At 47.7% G+C, this 22045-nt stretch overlaps 1 protein-coding gene across 1 annotated transcript in view; it reads right to left on the bottom strand.

Moving 5' to 3' along the window:
* Positions 1-22045, bottom strand: part of STK36 (serine/threonine kinase 36) — a 786440-nt gene that overhangs the window by 546465 nt on the left and 217930 nt on the right. The gene's annotated exons all lie outside the window — the stretch shown is intronic.

Raw genomic sequence — 22045 nt, 5'->3', positions numbered from 1 at the left:
TATGGAAGGGGATATATTTAAAGTTTTGTGTGTGTGTGTGTGTGTGTGTGTGTGTGTGTGTGTGTGTGTGTGTGTGTGTGTGCGCGCAGGTTTGTTTGAAGTGAGTGCATGACTGTTTATTGATACTACCAGGGAAGTTTTTTTTTTCATAAGGTAATGTGTAGGGTTGGGGTTAAGGTGGGATTAGCACATGAGGAGGGTGGTGTAGGGAGGGGTGAAGCCTCCTATCTATCCTTAGTCATGTGTACACACTTAATTATCCTAACTCCATTGTTCCACAACCATTGGTGATGGGGAAGAAATATCCTGAAAAACAGATTCCTACAACTGTGAACTAATTGTACAGCTAAGTTAAGTAAAACATTCCAATACGTGCAGATTAGGGTAGTTGGAATCTGTGAGACTCAATTCCTGGAGAAAATATACAGGATTCATGTCAGTTTATCAAAATTACACTTTTAACGAAGCCTGTTATATTGAAGGAACCCCACTTGAAAAAAAAAACACACACACACACATAGAAAGGAAGGATTTTGTAGGTGGGAAGGATAAATCTTTTGTACCCCAGTGTGTGGAGTTCTACTTGCCCCTCTCCACATCCCCCTTAAATATAAGAGCAGGGATGCACCAATACAATGGAAAAGGGAAAGTTTTGATAAACAGGGTTCTGATAAAAGTATCCATGCCCTTGGATACAAGGGCATTTTTCGTACTCTAGGATACCATACCAAAGATGACCATCTGTACCCAGACAGGCAACAGGAGGAAAAACTGTGGCAACATTAGATACATCAGACAAAATCACAACAGCAAAGTAGCGAATGTGAGAATGACAGCAGTGGAATCACAAGAAAAGTACAGTTGTGTACACTTACCATAAATGTAGATGTTCGAGTGTCTTCACTGTTGCAGTCATCGCTGTAGGGTTCTCCCTGCCGGGAGGCAGTCCTCGGTCGGCAAGAATCCCAAAGTCTGGTTCCGGCGTCAGCTGTTCAGCCATGCTCCCTGACGTCAGAGCGCCAGGAGTACAAAGCTCCCAGCCGACGCCATGTTCATAGGTTCATACTAGGCTATCTGCCCTGGGCCATTTATAAGCCTAGACAGAATGTGTTTGGCTTTCGCCACCCATTTTAAATTTATTTTGCTATGCCCTTTTTCGAGGTTAGTATACTGTGCCTCTGTCTAACAGTGACACAGAAGTGATACCTGGGGTAAACCTACGATCTCCCATCCACTCATCAAGATTCCTCTTGAAGAGAGGAAATGAGGGACTCTGCCTAACCTGGACTGGGATTTTATTCCAGAGTGAAGGGAGCGCCTCTGGGTTATGAATCTGTCCCTCCAGCATGTCCTATTTATTTCAGTGCTGAGGTTCAAGTCTCTCGAGCACGCAGCTCAATGGGATTTGGATTTTCTGAGGTGCAGCATGTCCATTAATTCCAGGTTGGACATGGCTTTATACGTCAGGCACAGATCGCCTCTGAACAGGCGGTAAGCCACTGAGTAGAGCTGGAGTGTCTTTAACTGGGCAGCATAAGGCATCTGTTTGAGCCCTTTGATCCTCTTGGTGAGGTACTTTTGGGGTCTTTCCAGTTGCTGCAGGTGTCTGGTAAGGTACATCCCAAAAGGGGCATTGTACTCAATTATGGGCCTGATGAGGGATGAGTAAAGAGGCACGATGACCTCCCCTGATCTACATGTGAATCCCTTCATGATTAGGTGGGCTATATAAAATGTTTTTCTAACCACTTTGGCCACGTGGTTGTCAAATGAGAGATTGCTATCAACTTGGGTCCCCAGGTCCCTAATTACTTCTTCTGTACTTAATGGATTACCACCTATGTGGTAATTTGTGAGCACTTTGTTTTTGCCAAAGGGATGACTATACACTTTTTGGCATTTAGCTTGAGGCCATGGCTCTGGCACCAGTTGTCTGTTTCTATGAGGCCCTTTTGGAGAATGCTTGTGTCGGCTGGAGAGTCGATTATGGCGCCCAGTTTGCAGTCAACTGCGAACTTGGTCAGCCACAGTCCTTCTGTGTTGGCCTGTACCTCCGAGAAATATATACCGAATAAGAGAGGTCCCAGGACTGAGCCTTGTGGGACACCACTTGTAACTGGTTTGGAATCTGACATGGCTCCAGCAATTCTAACCATGTGGGTTCTGTCCTTGAGCCAGTTTGCAATCATCTAGTGACATAGGGGTTTATATTTAAGCTGGTGAGCTTATCTATAATGCCCGAGTGGGGTATTGTCTCGAAGGCTTTTGCGAGGTCCAGGTAGGCTGTGTGGACCACCTTCCCCTCGTCAATGGCCTTGGTGACTGTTTCAAAGAAATTAACCAGGTTTAAGAGGCAGGATCTGCCCTTAACAAAGCCGAACTGGGTAGGATCCAGTGTCTGTAGGTCCCAAATATCTTTATTTATGAGGTCCATGATGATCCTTTCCATAGCTTTGCAGACCAAGCTAGTCAGGCTTATGGGGCGATAGTTTCCAGGATCCGTTGAGGCACCACCTTTATGGAGAGGGACTACTGTTGCTGTAAGCCACTCTTTGGGCACATATCCTGTAGTAAGGCTGAGATTGAATTAGAAGTTATGTACTTACCATAACGTTCCATCTGAGTAGGTGGATTCATTTGTCTGCAACCTGTGGGTATGGATCTGATATCGGCTCCGAACCGGCAATGGTTTATCCAGCTATGGATCCGAGCCCCTAGCTCCTCCTCTCACCCATAATGCCCTGCTCTCCCTCTATGACCTCAGATTGAGTTTGCCCTGTACCAACTACCCCAACTAAAGGGTAACACACCCCACCGAGGAAACTGATAAGGCCAGGGGGATATGAGGGCGGGATGGTTGCAGTCAAATGAATCCACCTACTCAGAAGGAACGTTATGGTAAGTACATAACTTCTAAATCTGAAGTAGGAGAATTCATTTGTCAGCAACCTGTGGGACAGAGTCCCCAGCTACCTGAACCTTGGGTGGCCATCATGGAAGAATATTCCGGAGCACCGCGGAGCCAAAGGATGCTCTACCCCTAGAAGTCACGTCCAGCTTGTAATGAGCAATAAAGGTGTGAGATGAAGCCCAAGTGGCTGCTGAACAAATGTCATCCAGAGGAACCCCGGATTTAAAGGCTGCTGAGGTCGAGACAGATCGGGTAGAATGAGCATGGACTCCATCCGGTGCGGGCCTCCCAGAGGCTTGGTACGCCAGTAGAATACACTGAGAAATCCAGCGTGACAAAGAAACTTTGGAAATTGGTTTACCCAGATTGAATTTGGCAAAGGAAATGAACAACTGGTCGGATTGCCTATGACCAGCTGTCCTATGAATGTAAAAACGAAGCTGCCTATGAACATCCAAGGAGTGCAGCTTGTATTCACCCTTGTTTTGATATTTAGGAAAAAAAACAGGGAGGTTGATGGACTGATTAATGTTAGCTTCCGAAGCTACCTTAGGGAGGAAAGAGGGATTGATCCTGAGGTACACCCGGTCCAGATGAAAAATCAAATAAGGCAGTTTCATGGAAAGGGCCTGAAGTTCTGAAACTCTCTTAGCCGATGTAATGGCTACCAAAAAAGCAGTCTTAAGAGACAAGTATTTAAGATCGACTGTGGCAGCAGGTTCGAAGGGAGGAGCGGTCAAGGCCTGTAGTATCAAGGAAAGATCCCAAGGAGGAACAGCCTCTTTGACAGGGGGTCTGAGTAAAAAGGTGCCTTTTAGAAAGGCTTTGCATAGTTTAGCTGACATAAGAGGCCCTGAAATGTGTCCAACATGGTAATGAGAGATGGCAGCCAGCTGCACTTTGACCGTGGAACTACTGGCGCCCTCATTAAAAAGAGTAGTAAGAAAATCTAGAACCAAAGGAAGGGGGCTGTAAAGGGGTCTAGCTCTTGCCGCTCCGCCCAAATGGAGAAATGCTTCCATTTACTGCGGTAAACTTTCCTGGTAGAAGGCTTGTGGGTCGCTACCAGAATGGCTTTAACTGGGGACGAGATACCGGGAGTCATGATTAGGAGTGGAACTGGAGCAGCCAAGCGGTCAACTTCAGGTTGTCCAGGTTCAGTGTCGGAAGGTTCGAAGGGTGAGATATCAGATCCGGGATGGGATCTAGAATCTAAGGTGGATCCACTGAATGAGACCTGAGGTACGGGAACCAGATCTGGCGAGGCCAGAACGGGGCAATGAGGATCATTCTGAACCCCAACCGGGAGGCTTTCTGTAATAACTGTAGCATCAGAGGAAGAGGGGGGTATGCATAAAGAAGACCGGGAGGCCAAGCAAGCACCAGAGCATCTCTCGGAGAATCCCCTGGAGGGGGGATTAGAGCAAAGAAACTGTCGCACTTGGCGTTTAAAGGAGAGGCAAAAAGATGGCAACAGGGAGTCCCCCACTGTGCGAAGATACGTTTCGCTACTTGAGAATTGAGAGACCACTCGTACGGGGAGAGAATGGTGCGACTGAGCGTGTCCGCTAGGATGTTGGTCCGACCCGGAATATGCGTTGAGATAAGAAAGCGGTTGGTGGAGATCGCCCATTCCCACACTCTCATGGCTTCTCAACATAGAGGATATGACCTGGTTCCCCCCTGTTTGTTGATGTACCAGACCACCGACATGTTGTCTGATTGAATCGCAATTGTTCCCAGGGGAAGGAGGGCCCGAAGTGCTTGCAACACTAGAAGCACCGCCCTCATTTCCAGAACATTGATATGCAGAGAGGTCTCTGAATCGCCCCCCATGCCTTGGACCGTCCGGCCCGCAACATGCCCCCCCCCACCCGAGGCGGGAAGCGTCCGTGGTCACAGTGGCGAGAGGGGGAGATGCACAAAAGGGGCGGCCCCTGTGGAGGTCTGGAGAATGGAGCCACCACAAGAGAGACCGCTTGCAAGCCTTGCTGATCGCGATGGGGTGATACAGTGGGAGAGAGAGAAAGGACCATTGCACCTGAAGTGTCCATTGTAGAACCCGCATGTTCAAGCGGGCGTGCGGAAGAAGAGTAATCGCTGCCGCCATAGACCCTAGTGCCCTCAGGACCAATTCTGCAGGCGATGAGCTTGAGTGAAGGATGGCCCACACCTGGAGTCGCAAATTCTGAACCCTGTCGGGTGTGAGAAAAGCTCTTAACTTTCTGGTGTCCAATCTGGCTCCTATAAATTCTATTGCTTGGGTAGGGGCCAGGTTGGACTTCTCTAGGTTTACTGTGATGCCTAGCTTGGGAGCTAGACGAAGGAAGGAATCTCTTGCCAAGGAGAGTAGATGCCTTGTTGGGGCGGTGAGAAGCCAGTCGTCCAGGTACGGAAAGACCTGCACCCCCTGAAGCCTCAGGTGGGCCGCAACCACTGCTAACACTTTGGTGAAGACCCTGGGGGCTGTGGTGAGACCAAAGGGAAGGACCCTGAACTGGTAGTGACTGGCTCCCAGCCGGAAGTGAAGGAACCTCCTGGATCGTCTGTCCATTCATATGTGGTAGTACGCATCCTTGAGGTCTATAGAGCACATCCAGTGATTCTCCCCTAGAAGGGGGAGGATAGATTGCAGAGTGACCATCCGGAATTTCTCCTTGGGAACTGACAGGTTCAACAGGGACAGGTCTAGAATGGGTCTCAAGTCCCCCGTCTTTTTTGGCACTAAAAAGAACCTGGAGTAGAACCCTGATCCGATCTGGTCTGGGGGGATGGGCTAGATGGCTCTTTTTCTCAGCAGATGGCCAATTTCTGCTGAAGCGGCCTCTCTCTGACTGGGTGGAACATCGGGGAGGTTGTTTAATCTGGGGACATGAAGAAAGGGGATTCTGTACCCTCTGGATATGATGCGGAGCACCCAATGATCTGTGGTAACGGACTCCCATGCTGCTAGGTGCTCCGAAAAATGTACCCCGACTGCCTCCAGAGTGGAGCAGTCGGGCAACCCCTCCGGGCTGCTGCGTGGGTCATTCAGAGAAAGGTTCTCTGGACCCAAAGTTCCTCGGAGCCCCTCTGCCCCTAGGACGGCATCCTCCCTGTCCTCCTCTGCCGCGGAAGGACTGGTTGTCCGGAGCAGGTTGGGAATGCTGCGACTTCCGGAACCACATCTTCTTCTGGCCCTTTTGGTTCCTAGAGTAGGACCTCTGGGGCACAGAGAAGCGGACTCCGACGGCAGACAGCGTCTTCCCGTCCTTCTCGCTCTGAACAAGGATGTCGCGAACAGTCTTGCCAAAAAGGGCAGAACCGTCAAAGGGGGCGTTCGCGAAGGACGCCTTGAAAGGCTCCGTAAAATCGCAGTGATGGAGCCAGGCCTGCCGTCTTGTAACTAGGCCCGCTCCCGCAGCTCTAGCGGCTCCCTCGGTAGCGTGTGAAAGTAACCGCATAGAGGTGTTAGTAACAGAATGAAGAGTGGCCATACGGGTGGAGTGCAAAGCTTTGTCATCCTCTGACATGGACTCCGGGGGGATGCAGCGTATTCCTTAATAAGATCGCGCTGCATCCTAATGACATGTGCCAAATAGTTGAGCGCCCTCACCGAGAAGATTGCTGAACTAAAAATTTGCTTCCCCAAACGGTCCATCATCTGAGACTCCTTGCTCGGAGGATGGACTAAGGGACTCTCCTGGGCGAGTTCCCTCTTGGTGGCTGCTGCCGACAACATGGCATCTACCGGGGGTCCCTTGCTCCAGTGGGCACGGTCAGCTGGGGGGCTAAGGATCCTATCCGGCCTTTTTGGAATTGGCTCCACGGTGTCCGGGTCCTTCCACGCCCTGGTGATAATAAGGTCCACCAGGGGGTCGGCAGGAGGGGACACCCAAGAGGTAGACGGGCCCGCTTCAAATGCCTCCAAGAACACGGACTCGCCCGAGGAAGACTTTGGGGCAGACCACCCACCTCTGATCCTTAACATTTCCAAAGGAGACATCCTCAGGGGGTGATCTTGGGGAGCCTTCCCCTTCCTCCAAGTCAGTGTCTTCGGTTAAAGACTCGGGGGAGTCTATGTGCCTCCTCTTACATGTATGCTTGCGAGGTGCTTCCTCAGGGGGACTGTCCGAGGAGCCCTCACCAGTAATGTCCAGATCCAAAGGAACTGCTTGGGGCAATGAAGCGGGCTGTCCCAGTGGCCGGGTGATGGACACCTGGCCCAGAGCAGATGGAGTGCGGGACGGAGCCAAAGCAAGGGCCGGGGGTCCGGATGCCCTCAACAGAGCCCTCTCCACCACATCAAAAGCCGAGGGGGAGTCAACCTCGACAATAGGATCCGAAAGTCAGCTCCCCCTCGGATCCGATGAAGGGATCGGAGCCGGCGCCGAGCACTTTGGATCCGAGGGACCAGTGCGCTCCGACAAGGACGGCGCCGAAGGCACACTGAATCCCTCGGATCCGAAGCTCGGGCCAAGGCTCCGAGAGGTCAGATCAGACAAACTCGAGGGCAGGGTCGGATCCGAAGTACCCAGTACTGTCAGCGCCGACCCACCCCCGGCTCCAAGGCTGCCCGGCTCTGAGCGCTCCGAACCCAGGTAGCTGGTCAGATAAGGAGCGATGGGCTTGAAAAATGGGGTCGAACTCCCCCCCAGAGGGGGGGGGTAGGAGCACTCCCATCTGCATCTGGGCCTGGATGAACCTTCGCATCATCCGGTCCAGATCAGCATCAGAAAGGCTGTAAGTAGACCTGGATGAGGCTACTGAGGTAGGCCTAGAGTGCCGCCTCAATAGCCTCAAAGGAGGTCGGGTCTCCTCATCCTCAGGTCCCGGTGAAAAGCAAGGAGACCGGAGCCGAGGAGGAGGAGAGCCTGCAGCCAGAGAGGCTGGGGGAGAAGACCGCTTAGCCGGCGGGGCCGAAATGGAGGTCTCGGCCCGCCACTTGTGGTGCTTCTCCCTCCGGTCCTTCTTCCTAGCTTCCCTCTCCTCCAACCCCAAAGAGGGAGTTTGAATCCCGGGTGGAGGAGGGGGAGCAGGCAAGGTGGGAACTGCAGGAGCAGGAACCACTAAGGGGGCGGGGGCCGAAGCCGAGTCCGGGGGCAAAAGTCCCGCCAAGACCAGCGTCGACCTCTGCTCCTTCAATGCCCTGGGGTTGAACCCTGCACAGATTGAACACCCAGAAGTGAGGTGTTCAACCCCAAGGCATCGAACGCACCGAGTGTGGCCATCAGCAGGAGATAGCTTATGGCCACACTCGGAGCATTTAGAGAAAATAGGCTTTGGGGCCTCAGACATACTGATTTTCCTTTTTTTTTTTTTTTTTTGAAAGGAAAATACCAAATACAAAAATTACAAGTACTACACACTCACGCAAGGCCCCAAAGAACACTCACACACACTACTACGCACCAGCGAGGGGAGGGAAAAAATAAAGTAAATTTAGCCCAAAAAGATAATATAAATAGGATACCTAAAACTTTCACACAGTTAACAAATTTTAGCTAACAAAAATTTAGTTTTGACAAGGAAAAATACACTTAGCTCAGGAGCTCAGCAAAATCCAGCTGTCACCATGAGCGGCAAACTAGATCTGAGGTCATAGAGGGAAAGCAGGGCATTATGGGCGAGGGGAGGAGCTAGGAGCTCGGATCCATAGCTGGATAAACCATTGCCGGTTCGGATCCGATATCGGATCCATACCCACAGGTTGCTGACAAATGAATTCTCCTACTTCAGATCACTAGTTTTATGTTTGGGTTTAGCTCTTCTTGGAGTTCATGTAGGATGCAGCCCGGGACACCGTCTGGTCCCATTGATACTGTGTTTTTTGCTTTGGAGAGGGCAGCTCTTACCTGAGCATCTCAGATGTCAGGGGGCAGCACTCTGCTGGGATAGATATTTGCCCTTTTGGTGGGGGAGTTTGCTGAACCTGTCAGCTAGGATGTTGGCAATGTCTGTGGGATCAGTGTATTTTTTGTCATTTTGGACTAATTCTGAGCATATCTGGTAACTACCACCTAGGTTCCTAACATAACTAAAGAAAGCCTTGTGATTATCCTTAGTGTCCTGTGCAATGTTTCTCTCGAAGCTGACCTTAGACAATTTTATGAGTGCCCGTAGTTTTTTGCTAATACTGATTCAGTGATGCCTTCCCTTTTTGGGATTTTGCTCTATCATTTAGTAGCTTCCTCCTTCTATTGTATAGTTTGTTTATGGCTGGGGTCCACCAGACAGGATGTCTGCCTTTGGAGGATTGGGTCTTGGTTTTATTTGGGATCGCATGATCCATGCATTCCTGAAGGTGTTCATAGAATGCATTTATAAAGGATTCTGCAGTCTGGGCGTATTTTCCACAGACCGGGCTTTGAAGGATTCCACCTCGGTTTTGAGGAGTGTGAAATTTGCTTTAGAGAAGTTTTTCACTGTGGTTTTCTGGGCAGGGGTGGGGTCGGATGTGAATATCCAGTGAGATTAATTTATGGTCTGATCTTACCAGTGAGGGATACACTTCTGGTCTGGAGCATAGAGTCCTCATGTTGGTGATGATCAGGTCCAGTACGTTTTCCCCTCTTGTGGGAGTGGTAACAAGTTGTTCCATAGCATTTGAGTTTATAAATTCTAGGAACCTTTGGGCTAGGGTGTTGGAGCTAGAGTAATGCTCCCAAGTCTATGTTTGGGTAGTTGAAGTCGCCCAATATAATAGTGTTTGGAGAGACCTTCATATTTTCCAGTGTTCTCAGGAAGGCCGAGTGGGGTTCCTGAGTTTGGGAGGGTGGTCTGTAGCAGGCTATAAACTGGAAGGCAGTTTTACCCACTGTTAGTTGCACATGGATAGTCTCTGATGCTTCGTGCTTTGACACCAACCTGGAAGTGTGGGTATCTTTGATGAATATCGATACTCCCCGTCCTTTTGTGGTTCGGTCCAAGTTTTGGGGCCGACAAGCACGGTATGAGGTATAACCTGGTAGTGCTGGGGTGCTCTAGGGAGCCCTGAACCAGGTTTCTGTTACTGCATAGTTATCGATGTTCTCCATGCTAAGGAGAGTTTCGAGTGCGTGCATCTTGAGGTTTAGACTTCTGGCGTTGAGTAGCATTACTCTTAGTTTCTTATCCCTTGTGATACCTATGGTGGTGGGTTTGTCTTTTGAGCCTTGCCTAAAAAAGGCACTATGGGGGTAGCTCTCCAGTTTTTCTTGCCCCAGATGTCAGGTGCTCCAAAAATAGGTCAAACTCCATACCCTTTGCAAATACACCTCAGAAGGGTGAAGGGGACCACATAAATGAAAGAGTAAGAGGGGATAGGAGGGAGGGTAACCCAGACTGCAACAGTGAAGACACTCGAACATCTACATTTATGGTAAGTGTACACAAATGTACTATGCTCGTGTTTCACTGTTGCAGTCATCACTATAGGGTTGAATCCCAAAGCAGAAGAAATGGGAGGAGGTCAAAGTAGAGGGGGCGGCTAGAAGGCCCTGCAAGACTGCAGAAACAAAGCCTGCCCTAGACTTAGAGTAAAGAGGTAGATTATAGTGCTTAGGAGAAAGTATGCATCGGACTCCAAGTTGCAGCCTCCAAAATGTCTTTGGTAGGTACTCCCCTGAGGAAGGCAGCTGAAGTAGCAGCAGCTCTGGTAGAGTGAGTCCTAATTTTTTCTGGAATTTGCTTTCTATGGTGAGTGTAACAAAATCTGATTCCATGAGCAATCCATTTTGAAATGGCTTTGCCTTGGGAATTTGAAGCATAAGAAACAAACAATTGTTCTGTTTTCCTGATGTTCTTGGTTCTATCCAGGTAGAAACAAAGTTGTCTGTGTACATTCAAGGAATGCAAGATCCTTTCCCCCTTATTTTGAGGATTCGAGGAAAATGGCTGGCAGGTGGATAGTTTGATTTAAAGCCACTTTGGAAACCACTTTAGGCATGAAAGTAGGATTAGTCCTTAAAGACACCCTATCTTGGTGAAAAATAATATAAGGTTCCACAGCCATGAGTGCTTGTAACTCTGAAACTCTCCTGGCTGAAGTCAAAGCTAGCAGAACAGCTGTCTTCCATGATAAGAACTTGATGTCAGATGTTGCAGCAGGCTCAAAAGGAGGTAGAGAGTTTTTCCAGAACATAGTTGCGGTCCCAGGCAGGGATGGGTGGTGATATTTGGGGCCTGAGATTTTTAGCTCCTCTGAGAAATTGTCTCAAGAGTGGATGGGAAAAAATTGGAGGGTCTGTATTGTAATGTGCAGAGATAGCGGAGGCATGTATCTTAATGGAAGAGAAGGATAGACCCTTATGAAGCATGTCTGTCAGGTATAGTAAAATCAGAGGAATATTATGTATCACTGGATGCATTTATATAATTTGCGGGGGTTTCGCCGCCTGGGGGCTGAAGCCTAGGGCCAAGCCGTAGTCGGTAACAGGAGCCAACCGGTACCAACACCCAGAATTGTGGTAAATACAGCATTACCCAATTATAGAAGCTATTTTTAAGAATTACCTTACTTTATTAAATTAAGAAATATTCACTCGATATGTTTGGGCATATTATCCTGATTGTACTGCGCCCATATGTACGTCAGATAACTCCACCATGTGTTTCATAAGGAGGAAGAAAGCACGGATAAGCATGAGATCTCGTTGTTTTTATTTTTTTTTATGTTAAATGGGTTTTATGGTAGCTTAGAGAAGATTAAAAATAAGCAAACGGAGATGTCGTTAAAACTTTTTTTACTTGTCTGCTATGTTTAAAACATTTCAAATAGCTTAAAAAACTAAAAAAGAAACGGATCTCTTGCTTTCTCCTGCTTGTTTTGTGTCTTGTTCGGGCTATATTAAAATGGTTTTAGCATAGTAATATGTTAAAAAATAAGAATGGAGATCTCCGCTATTTATTCTGTGTCACTATGTTAAACCCATTTATTTAACATATAGAGCCCATTTTGTTTGAAGTAGAGTTATACTAAAAATGGAAAAGTCCGGCGCTTTCACCTTTTTCCATTAGTATAACGATTACAATATGCGTGTGACACGACCAATCAGCGTGCACGTTTTGGGGGGGTCATGGTATAATAGGAGTGAGAGTATCCGAATTTTGATCATGCATCCAGGTGCAAAATCTTTTCCATTTTCCTGCATAAGATTTTCTAGTACTAGGGTGTCTAGCTTCTAAAATAACATCCATAACCTGTTTGGGAAGGGGAGGATTAATCAAAAACCCTGAATTCGCCAGGCTGCAAGGCTGAGAGTTTTGACATGAGAGTGCAGAACCTGACCCTGGTGTTGGGACAAAAGATTTGGAGTCTGAGGTAAAACCCAAGGGGGGTCCTGGGAAAGATTCAGAGTTGGGTACCAAAATTGTCGAGGCTAATTTGGGGCCAGTAAAATCATCATCTTGGGCTTGTCCTGTTTGATCTTTAATAACACCCGTGGAAGAAGAGGTAGTGGTGGAAAGGCATATCCCGAGAGGTTTCTCCAACTGAATGAAAGTGCATCCACTTTCCATGCTGACTTGTGGAATGTCCTTGTGCAAAAAATCTGTAATTGATGGTTGAGGGGGGATGCAAAAAGATCTATGTGCGGGCAGCCCCAGACTGCTGTAATCATCTTGAATATTTGGGTGCCCAGCATCCATTCGTGAGGGTCTGACAGGTTCCTGCTCAGGCTGTCTGCCAGAGTATTTTGTTTCCCTGGTAGGAACTGAGCTTGTAGGTCCACTTTGCAAGCTTGAGCTGTGTTCCATAGAGTCATGGCTAGTCTGCAAAGGGGGTAGGAGTGTGAACCCCCTTGCTTGTTTACGTACCACATAACTGTGGTGTCTGTCCGTATCAGGAGTTGTCCTGGTTGTAGAAGATCCCTGAAGGCCAAGAGAGTGTTCTGAACAGCTAACATCTCTTTTAGATTGATATGCAGATGCTTCTGATCCTTTGTCCAAAAACCTTGCAGACATTTTCCCTGCAAGCGGGCTCCCTATGCGTAGTCCGAGGCATCCGTGGTTAGTAACTGGATGGCCAGAGGCAGACTGAAGGCTTTCCCTTTGTTGTGAAGGCATGCCTTGGTCCACCAAAGGAATTCCTTTTGTAGACAAGGCAGGACGGTAATCTGTGTGTCTAGACTGTGGCAGTGTTGGGACCATACTTTTTAGGTACCACTGTATTTTCCTCATATGTAGTCTTGCATAAGGTATGAGGAGGATGCAAGAGGCCATGTAACCCAATGCCTGCAGGAATTTCCTTGCAGTCAGCTGGGCTAGTGATGCTAAGGTTTTGAAAGTTGAGGCCAGCTGTAACTGTTTTTCGGATGTCAGAAATGCCATCTGGGTTGTTGTGTTTAGAAGAGCACCCAAAAAAGTTATGTTGTGAGGGTGTTAAATTTGACTTTATGTTCACAGTGAATCCCAGGAACTTGAGAAGATTCTGAACAAATTCTAGATGCTGGAGTAAAACATTCTTGCTGTCTGCTTGAGTAAGACAGTCATCCAGATAAGGGTAGATTTGAATTCCCTTGAGTGTGCAATAAGCTACTACTGGTGCCAGGCATTTGGTGAAGACCCTGGGTGCAGTAGACAATCCAAAGGGCAGCGCAGAGAATTGATAATGATTTGAGCCGGCCTTGAACCCGAGGTATTTTCTGCACTCCTGTCTGATAGGAATGTGTAGGTATATGACTCCTTTAAGTCCAATGTTACCATCCATGCATTTTTGCTCAACATTGGCAGTAGCTGCTGCAGAGTAAGCATCTTGAATTTTGGTATCTCCAGGTAGGTGTTCAAGAGTGACAGGTCCAAGATGGGTCTCCATGAATTTTGCTTTCTGGGAACTAGAAAAAGCCTTGAGTAAAATCCTTGTCCCATTTCTGTAAGTGGAACCAGTTCTATGGCCCTCATAGACATGAGGGTATCCACCTGGTTTAAGGCCTCTGACCCTTGGTGTTTTGGTAGGTCTGGCCATCCGTTTGGTCTTGGTAGAGTATGAAAGTGGAATTTGTAACCTCTTGAAACTACATCCAGAACCCATTTGTCTTGGGTTATGTAAGTCCAATTTTGATGAAATAGAGAGTTTTCCTTCAAGAGGGGCTTCCAGGTAAGAAGTTCCTGCAGCCCAGTAGGGGGAGTCATTGAGTCTGCTTTCTATGAGATTGTGGCCTGTCCTCTCCACCCCTGGGGGTGGAAGCAGTCCACTGTCTAGATCTGTATGGGGGTCTGTGTTTGGGGTCTTCCTCTGGAGCGTCTATATCTACCCCTCTGAGGCCTGAGTAGGGAAAGGACCATTTTTTTGTTGGCCAATTCCTACTAAATCTGGGGGGCTGTACTTTTAAGAAATCCTTAACCGTTTGCATGGATTTTGCCTTATCCTCCATTTTCTTTATCACCTCCTCAGCCTTAGATCCAAACAAAACATTATGCTGAAAAGGAGCATCCAGTAACTTTGCTTTCACTTGATCAGGTAAATTTTGTTCCTTTAACCAAGCATGCCTCCTAATGACTGTGCCAGAGGCAGCAGCCCTGCAAGAAGCCTCCAAGGAATCAAAACCACAGTGTAAATCATGCTTCTCCACTTGTTCAGTGGCATGCATCAAATCATGTAATTCCTTATTGTCTGCACATGCAGAAAGAGAAGCTAGTTTTTGTTTCATAACAGACAGAAGAAATTGCTGGTATTTTAGCATATGAAATTGACAGTTTAAATCTCGAATTGATAAAGTTGCAGAAGTGTACACTTTTCTGCCCCATCTCTCTAAAGCTCTGGAATCCTTATCAGTAGGAAAAAGAAGTTATGTTCTTACCATAACGTTCCATGTGAATTGTTCATCTCGCCTTTGTTCTTACGCATGGATTCGGAGCCGATCCTCGGCTCCGAGACGGCCACTTCTTGCATCTTGAGAAAGCTCGAAGCACAGTCCTATCCCACAATCCCCTAGTGCTAATCCTCAGATCTAGTCTGCTAACACCAGAAGATAACAATGTGCCCCAGGCACTCGCAGTAAATTAAAGATAAGTGGCAGCAATGCCCTATATACCTAGGTACTGAGAAGTGTACCCTGACAACAGAAGAAGCCAGAGACTGAAAAGAAGGTGTTGAAGACAAGCTGAACTGGAATCCAAATCATCCCGTTCTCCGAAAAAAAAAACATAGGCCGGGGGATGGAGGGTGGGTAGTAAGAACAAAGGCGAGATGAACAATTCACATGGAACGTTACGGTAAGAACATAACTTTTTTATGTGAAAATGTTCAATCTCGCCGTTTGTTCTTACGCATGGGTAGCATCTCTAGCTCCTTTACCCTGGGTGGCTCATGGGAAAACATTCCTGAGGACCGTGGAACCAAAGGAGGCCCTATCTTTGGAGTTCTTGTCCAACTTATAATGGAGAATGAAGGTATGAGGCTTCGCCCAGGTTGCTGCCGTACAAATAGTATCCAACGGCAAACGGGCTGCATGGGCTAGAGATGTGGCCATCGCCCTGGTAGAATGAGCCTTGGGTTGAAAAGGTAATTGCTGTTTCGTCTGCAAATAGATAAATTTAATAATCTGTGAGCCATTTAGACAAGGTAACTTTCGTAACCACCATACCTTTTCTTTGGTCAGCAAAGGATATAAATAGCTGGTCTGATTTTCTGTCATCTTTTGTCCTTTGCAAATAAAACCTGAGTTGTCTGTGGACGTCTAATTTATGCAGCATAAATTCCAACTTGTTAGTGTGATTTTTTGAAAAAGGTGGGAAGTTCGATGGATTGGTTAATATTTGAAAGCGAACAAACTTTTGGGAGAAAAGACGGATTGGTGCATAATGTCACTCTATCCGAGTGGAAAATCAAGTAGGGAGGTCGAACAGATAGCACGTGTAATTCCAAAATTCTACGAGCGGAGGTGATAGCCACCAAGAATAAGGTTTTCCATGACAGGAACTTAAGAGAGGCTGTGGAGGCTGGTTCAAAGGGGGGTAACATCAACTGGGATAAAATTAGGTTAAGATTCCTAGGAACAACTGGGTTACGAATGGTAGGACGGAGGTGGAAAGTGCCTTTCATAAATGCCTTGCAAAGTCTGTGGGACATGATGGAAGAACTTCTTTCACCCACATGAAAGTTCGATATGGCCGCCAGTTAGACTAATTGTGGACGATGATGCTCCTTCCTCAAAGATCTTAGACAAAAACTCCACAATTTTGTGCACCGGTGCTTCTGTTGGATCTAATCCTTGTTGTAATGCCCAATAAGAAAAACGTTTCCACTTGCTCCGTAAGTCTTTGTAGTGGATGGTTTGAGAGAGGAAACAATTATGCGTTTAACCGCAGGGGACAAAAGGCTTAACCTGGCTAGGATGGGAAGAGGAGCAGCCAAGCTGTCAACTTCAGGGTCTGCAGGGATGGATGAGGGGCTCCTGATGCATGGGTTAAAATGTCTGGAACTGGGTCCAGAATCCATGGCTCCTCAATTTGATGGGCCTGAAGAAAGGGGAACCAGATCTGTCGAGGCCAGAATGGGGCTATTAGAATTATGGTCCTTTCCAGACGTTTGGCTTTCTGTAGAAACCTGGGGATTAACGGAATGGGTGGAAAAGCATAAAGGAGACCCGGGGGCCAATAGTGAACCAGTGAATCTCTGGGACACTCCCTGGAGGAGGGAGAAGGGCAAAGTAGCTTCTGCATTTGGCATTTATCGGCGATGCAAAAAGGTCGCAGCAAGGCTGGCCCCACTTGCGGAATATCGCTTCCGCCACTTGAGATTTCAGAGACCACTCGTGGGGTAACAGGATGGCTCTGCTCAACCTGTCTGCAATTATGTTGGACGTCCCGGGAATGTGTGTTGCTATCAGAAAGCGTATGGTGGAGACAGCCCATTGCCAGATCCTGAGGGCCTCTCTGCATAGTGGATAAGATCTTGTTCCTCCCTGTTTGTTGATGTACCAGACCACTGACATGTTGTCCATCTGGACTGCCACTGTTCCTTGAGGTAAGACACTGTGAAAGTGTTGCAACGCTAGAAACACCGCTCTTAGCTCTAGGACATTGATGTGCAGTTTGCATTCTGTTCTGGACCATTGACCTTGGACCATCTTTCCCTGGAACAAACCCCCCCACCCAATCAGGGAAGTGTCCGTGGTTATTGTAGCTATCGGAGTTGGTAGGGTAAAAGGCCGACCCTGTGTCAAGTCTTGAGATAGCATCCACCATCGCAGATCCTGCTTGCAGCAGGATGTGATCAGAATTTCGTGTGACAACGGCAGGTGCTGATAGGACCACTGGGCGAACAGTAACCATTGAAGGATCCTCATGTGCATTCTTCCTAGAGGGACTGCAACAAGTGCGGCTGACATTAATCCCAGGACTTTCAAAACCTGTTCTGCTGTTGCTTTTGTCTTTTGAAGGAGTACTGCAATTTGCTCCCTTAGTTTTGAAACCCTTTCTGGTGGGAGCCTGACCCTGACCAAAGTAGTGTCCAGTTCTGCCCCTATAAATGAGATACGCTGTGATGGCGATAAGGCAGATTTTTTGAAATTGATTGTAATGCCAAGACGGGAACAGAGACTGATTGTGTAATCTCTTGCTTGGAGAAGATGATACTCGGTGGTGGCGGAGAGGAGCCAGTCGTCTAGATATGGAAACACCCGGAATCCTTGTTGTCTCAAGTGAGACACTACTACTGCCATACACTTGGTGAACACCCTGGGGGCTGAGGTGAGGCCAAATGGCAGAGCTCGAAACTGAAAGTGACTGGCTCCTAGCCGGAAGCGCAGGAATCTCCTGGACGGTCTGGCCATCTTTATGTGGTAGTAAATGTCCTTGACATCTATAGAGCACATCCAGTCTCCTTCCTGCAGAAAAGGAAGGACTGACTGTAGCGTGACCATCCGAAACTTCTCCTTCACTACAAAGGCGTTTAGTCTGCTGAGATCCAGAATTGGTCTCCAGTCCCTTGTCTTCTTTGGAACTAAAAAGAACCTTGAGTAAGTTCCAGATCCTATTTGGTCTGCCGGGACTGCTTAGATGGCTCTTTTTCTGAGCAGCTTCTGGATCTCTAAGGCTGCCTGATTCCGCAGATTGGGTGGAACATCTGGGAATCTTTTGGTGGTAGGGGGAACGTTTATGAATTTTATGTCGTAACCTCTGGTAATTATACTTTGTACCCACAAATCTGAAGTTAAATTTCGCCAGGCCAGTGGGTACAAAGTTAAGCATCCCCCGACTGCCTCCAGAGCAGGACAGTCAGGCCTCCTCTCAGGAGTGCTGGAAGGGCTTGCCAGAGAAAGTATCTCTGTCACCTTGGTTTTGCGGACCCCCTCTGCCGCTTGGTCGGCGTCTTCCATTCCTTCCCCCCTCCCCAGCCTCTGGAAGGGGCATTATCACTCTGTGTGGACTGAAAGGAACCCTGTGTCTTATGGAACCACATCTTTCCGCCTCTTTGCCCTTTGGGGTATGGTCTGGAAGGGGCGGAAGAACAGACTCCTACAGCAGATAGGGTCTTCCCTTCTTGCTCACACCTAGTGAGGGTCTCCTTTACTTTGGGGCCAAAAAGAGAGGCACCATCAAACGGGACATTAGTAAAGGAAGACTTGAAGGATTCCGCAAAGGAGCACAGCCACAGCTAGGATTGTCTCCTAAGTGCAATCACTGAAGCTGCCTCTCTACTCGCACCTTCGGCTGCATATGAAATGAGCCTCATGGAGGAGTTGACTACAGAGTTAAGGGTGTTAAGTTGTGCTGTCACTTTCTCGGTAACAGCAGCATCTGTATGACCCTGGAGAGTATCTCCGAGTTCTTTGAGGAGATCCCTCTGTAAACGCGTAAAATGCGTCAAGTAGTTCAGCGGTCGCATGGAAAAAGTCGCAGAACTGAAAACGCGCTTCCCATAACTATCCATCGTCCTAGAATCCTTATTAGGAGGATGGACAGCGGAAGAGGACTCCGACATGTCCTTCTTAGTGGCTGCCGCCACCACCATAGTATCCACTGGAACACCCTTGGTAAGAAAACTCTTGTCCTGGGGGGCTGTTATAAACTTATTCGGTCTGCGGGGAACTGATTCCACCGTGTCAGGTGTCTCCCAAGCCCTACGAGCTATCAAGTCCATAAGTTTGTCAAAGGGAGGAGTCACCCAGGAGGTAGAAGGTAGAGCCCCGAATGCCTTCAGCAATACTGATTCATCCACCGAAGGGTTAAGTGGCTGCCAATCTCACCTCTGTTTTAGGATCTCCAGGATGTCCGCAAAGGAGACATCCTCCGAGCGGGACTGTGGGGACCCTTCTGCTTCATCTAAATCTGTATCTGATGTAAGAGATTTCTGTGGGGAATCTATGTGTCTCCTCTTGCACAGTCTTTTTCTTAGCACTTCCTCAGATGGGGCTTCTGGAGAAGCATACGAGGAACCGGGAGCACCCTCTGGGGGCAGCTGAGGCATTGGGTCTCGACGCTTTGTAGGAGCCGAGGATACAGAAGTTGAACGTGGGCCCTTAGGAGGAGGAGAAGAAGAATCCAATGAGATATGTGTCTGTTTCAACAAGACCTTCCTCATGGCGTCGAAGGCACCGGTACCCGGATCTGATGACCTTCCTGGTTTCGAGAAACCAGGAACAATCCCCGAGATCAGGGGTCCGGGCTCCAACCCAGAGGATGGTGCTGAACTAATCTGAGCCGAGGCTCCTAGGGGGAGAGTCGGTACCGACAGCTCAGTTCGACTCTCCGCCCCGGAACCCAGGAACGATAGTCGGTTCCGGGACCCCTCAATCCTTTCCGAGGGCATCGAGGTCAACGGTACCGAAAGCACGGCTGTAGGCTTTGGTATCGATGGTTCTACCATCATCGGAACTTCGACTCTCAGCTCCGAAGACTCGACAGGTCTCGAAGGAGGAGCAGTAGATGACCCAGGGAGGGCTTCGAATTTCGAAACCAGCTGGGACGAAACTTCGATCAATTTGGAAAGGGCCGAGTTCTCCATTAACTTCTGTATCACTCGATCCACATCCGAATCAGATAAGGGTCTCGAAGAGCAGGTCGAAGGGGCCGAAGTAGTCACCGAGTGAAGGATCGATGGTGGCAGAACCTCCGAGACCGGCTCCAAGATCGGAGTCTCGATCAAAGATATACATTCGACAGCCGACTCTGAAGTCTGTGGAGCCGGTGTCTGAATCTTAATGGAGGTGCTCGGAGCCGATGACTTTGGCACCAACAGTCTCGAAGACTTGGACCCCTTCGAAAACTTGGATACCAATTCAGCCTTGTCAAGGGCCTCCTGAAACTCGGGTTTTAACAAACCCCTGTCTACTAACTTCCTGCGCCTCTCCATCATGACCCTCCCACTAAAGGAATGACAAATAGAACAGTCCTCCTGTAAGTGGAGAGGGCCAAGACAGTAGACGCAGGAAGAGTGGTTATCCGTGATGGACATTTTTGTCGCATTGACATTTCTTGAAACCTGATTTATGTTTCTCAGATATGTTGTAATATATAGACATATATATATATATATATATATATATATATATATATATATATATATATATATATATATATATATATATATAAAACACACACACAAAAAGGTCTATGGACTTAAACCTTTCCTAAAGAAAAAACACCTGTTGAACCAGACAGGGTAATAGGCCTAAAAATTGCCTTTAGCGAAAACTTTATAAAAAAAAAAAAAAATAATAATAATAATAATAATAATAATAATAATAATAATAACAACAATAATCCCACTACAACTACACTAGTAAAGGACTAATATTTAGTTAACAACTATCTATACTAAATTAAAGGTAAGAGAACTTCAAAAAAATTGAAAAACTTTACTGGCCCGAGCTTCTGCGATGCATCTGCTGTCGCGGCAAACTAGATCTGAGGATTAGCACTAGGGGACTGTGGGATAGGACTGTGCCTTGAGCTTTCTCAAGATGCAGAGCTGTAGAAGTGGCCGTCTCGGAGCAGAGGATCGGCTCCGAACCCATGCGTAAGAACAAACGGCGAGATTGAACAATTTCACATTAAGGTTTTTAGCAGAAGCGGCCTTAACCCCCTTAGGACCCTGAGAAATGGTTTCGGGATCAGCAGTAGAATTCTTGAATAGGAACTGGTGAGAATCAGGGACCCTGTAATATCTGTCAGGCTTAGCAGGGGCTGGCGGAAGAGAGTCAGAAGTTAAGTTAGCCTCAGAGAAGGCGTCATCCACAATATCTAAAATGGGGGGGATAGTCAGGGGTCTATGTTGGGGAAGAAGGAAATCCCTAAGTCTTCTCTTAGATTCCGAGTACTCCTGTCCTTCCCAGTGAAAATGTTCCCTCATTTCATGTAAAGTTTCCCCAAATTAAAAATCCTCAGGGGAAGAAGCTGAAGGAATGGATTCCTCAGCATCAAAATCCTCATAAGGAAGGAAAGAATAATCCTGGTCAGAGGAAGACACAGAAGAAATAGATGCCTGATCAGAAGAATCGTAGTCCAATTCCTGCCTTGGTCTTTTGTCTGGTGGGGGATGTAAACCCCTAATCATGGTAATTAAGTCCTCTGCCATTTTAAGTAACTGTTTCTGTGATCTGGGTCCCGGATCAGAAGAAGCTTGGCCTGGTGTCTCAGATTTGGAAGGAGTCTTTCCCTTTGTCTTTGGCTTTGCCTTTATCAGAAGCTGTGTAGGTCTGAAAACTCCCTCGGAAGCCGGTACCTGCACAGCGGCTCCGGACCCATCCGAGGGAGCATTGTCCGAAGGTCCTGCAGCTGAGGTACTCAAAGGCCTAGTTGGCTCCTCGTGGGAGTCAGTTTCGGCAATCGGTTCGGCAATGGCCGATGACAGGGGCTGCGAAAGCACCTCACTGATGACGGCCGAACCAGAAGCTGGCTCTGTTTGTAAAGCGTCGTCTGTTTTGGACCTCGGAGGCCTGTCCTTATCCTTGCGTCATTTGTGAACTCCGGTAGTCGGATGCGTGTCCGACGACATTTTGTAATTAAATAGTCTACCAAAGTAGTGAAAAGCAAAATCGTACCTTCGTTTAATCGTACGTTGGCTAAATCTAGTGCAAATCAACAACTAGCTACGTCGTGGTCAGGGCCTAAACAAGGAATACAGTAAGAATGGAAATCCTTATGAGGTATTTGCTTCCCACAAGAAATATAATTATTAACTTTTTCTGACATCGGACTGGAGCAAGAAAAAAGTTTCCCCAATGGGGTACT

Source organism: Protopterus annectens, chromosome 10.part0 (assembly GCF_019279795.1).
Source record: "Protopterus annectens isolate FY-2018-M chromosome 10.part0, PAN1.0, whole genome shotgun sequence".
Lineage (NCBI taxonomy): Eukaryota > Metazoa > Chordata > Ceratodontiformes > Protopteridae > Protopterus > Protopterus annectens.
The sequence above is the reverse complement of the archived record's forward strand: the minus strand, read 5'-3'. Positions and strand labels throughout refer to the sequence as shown.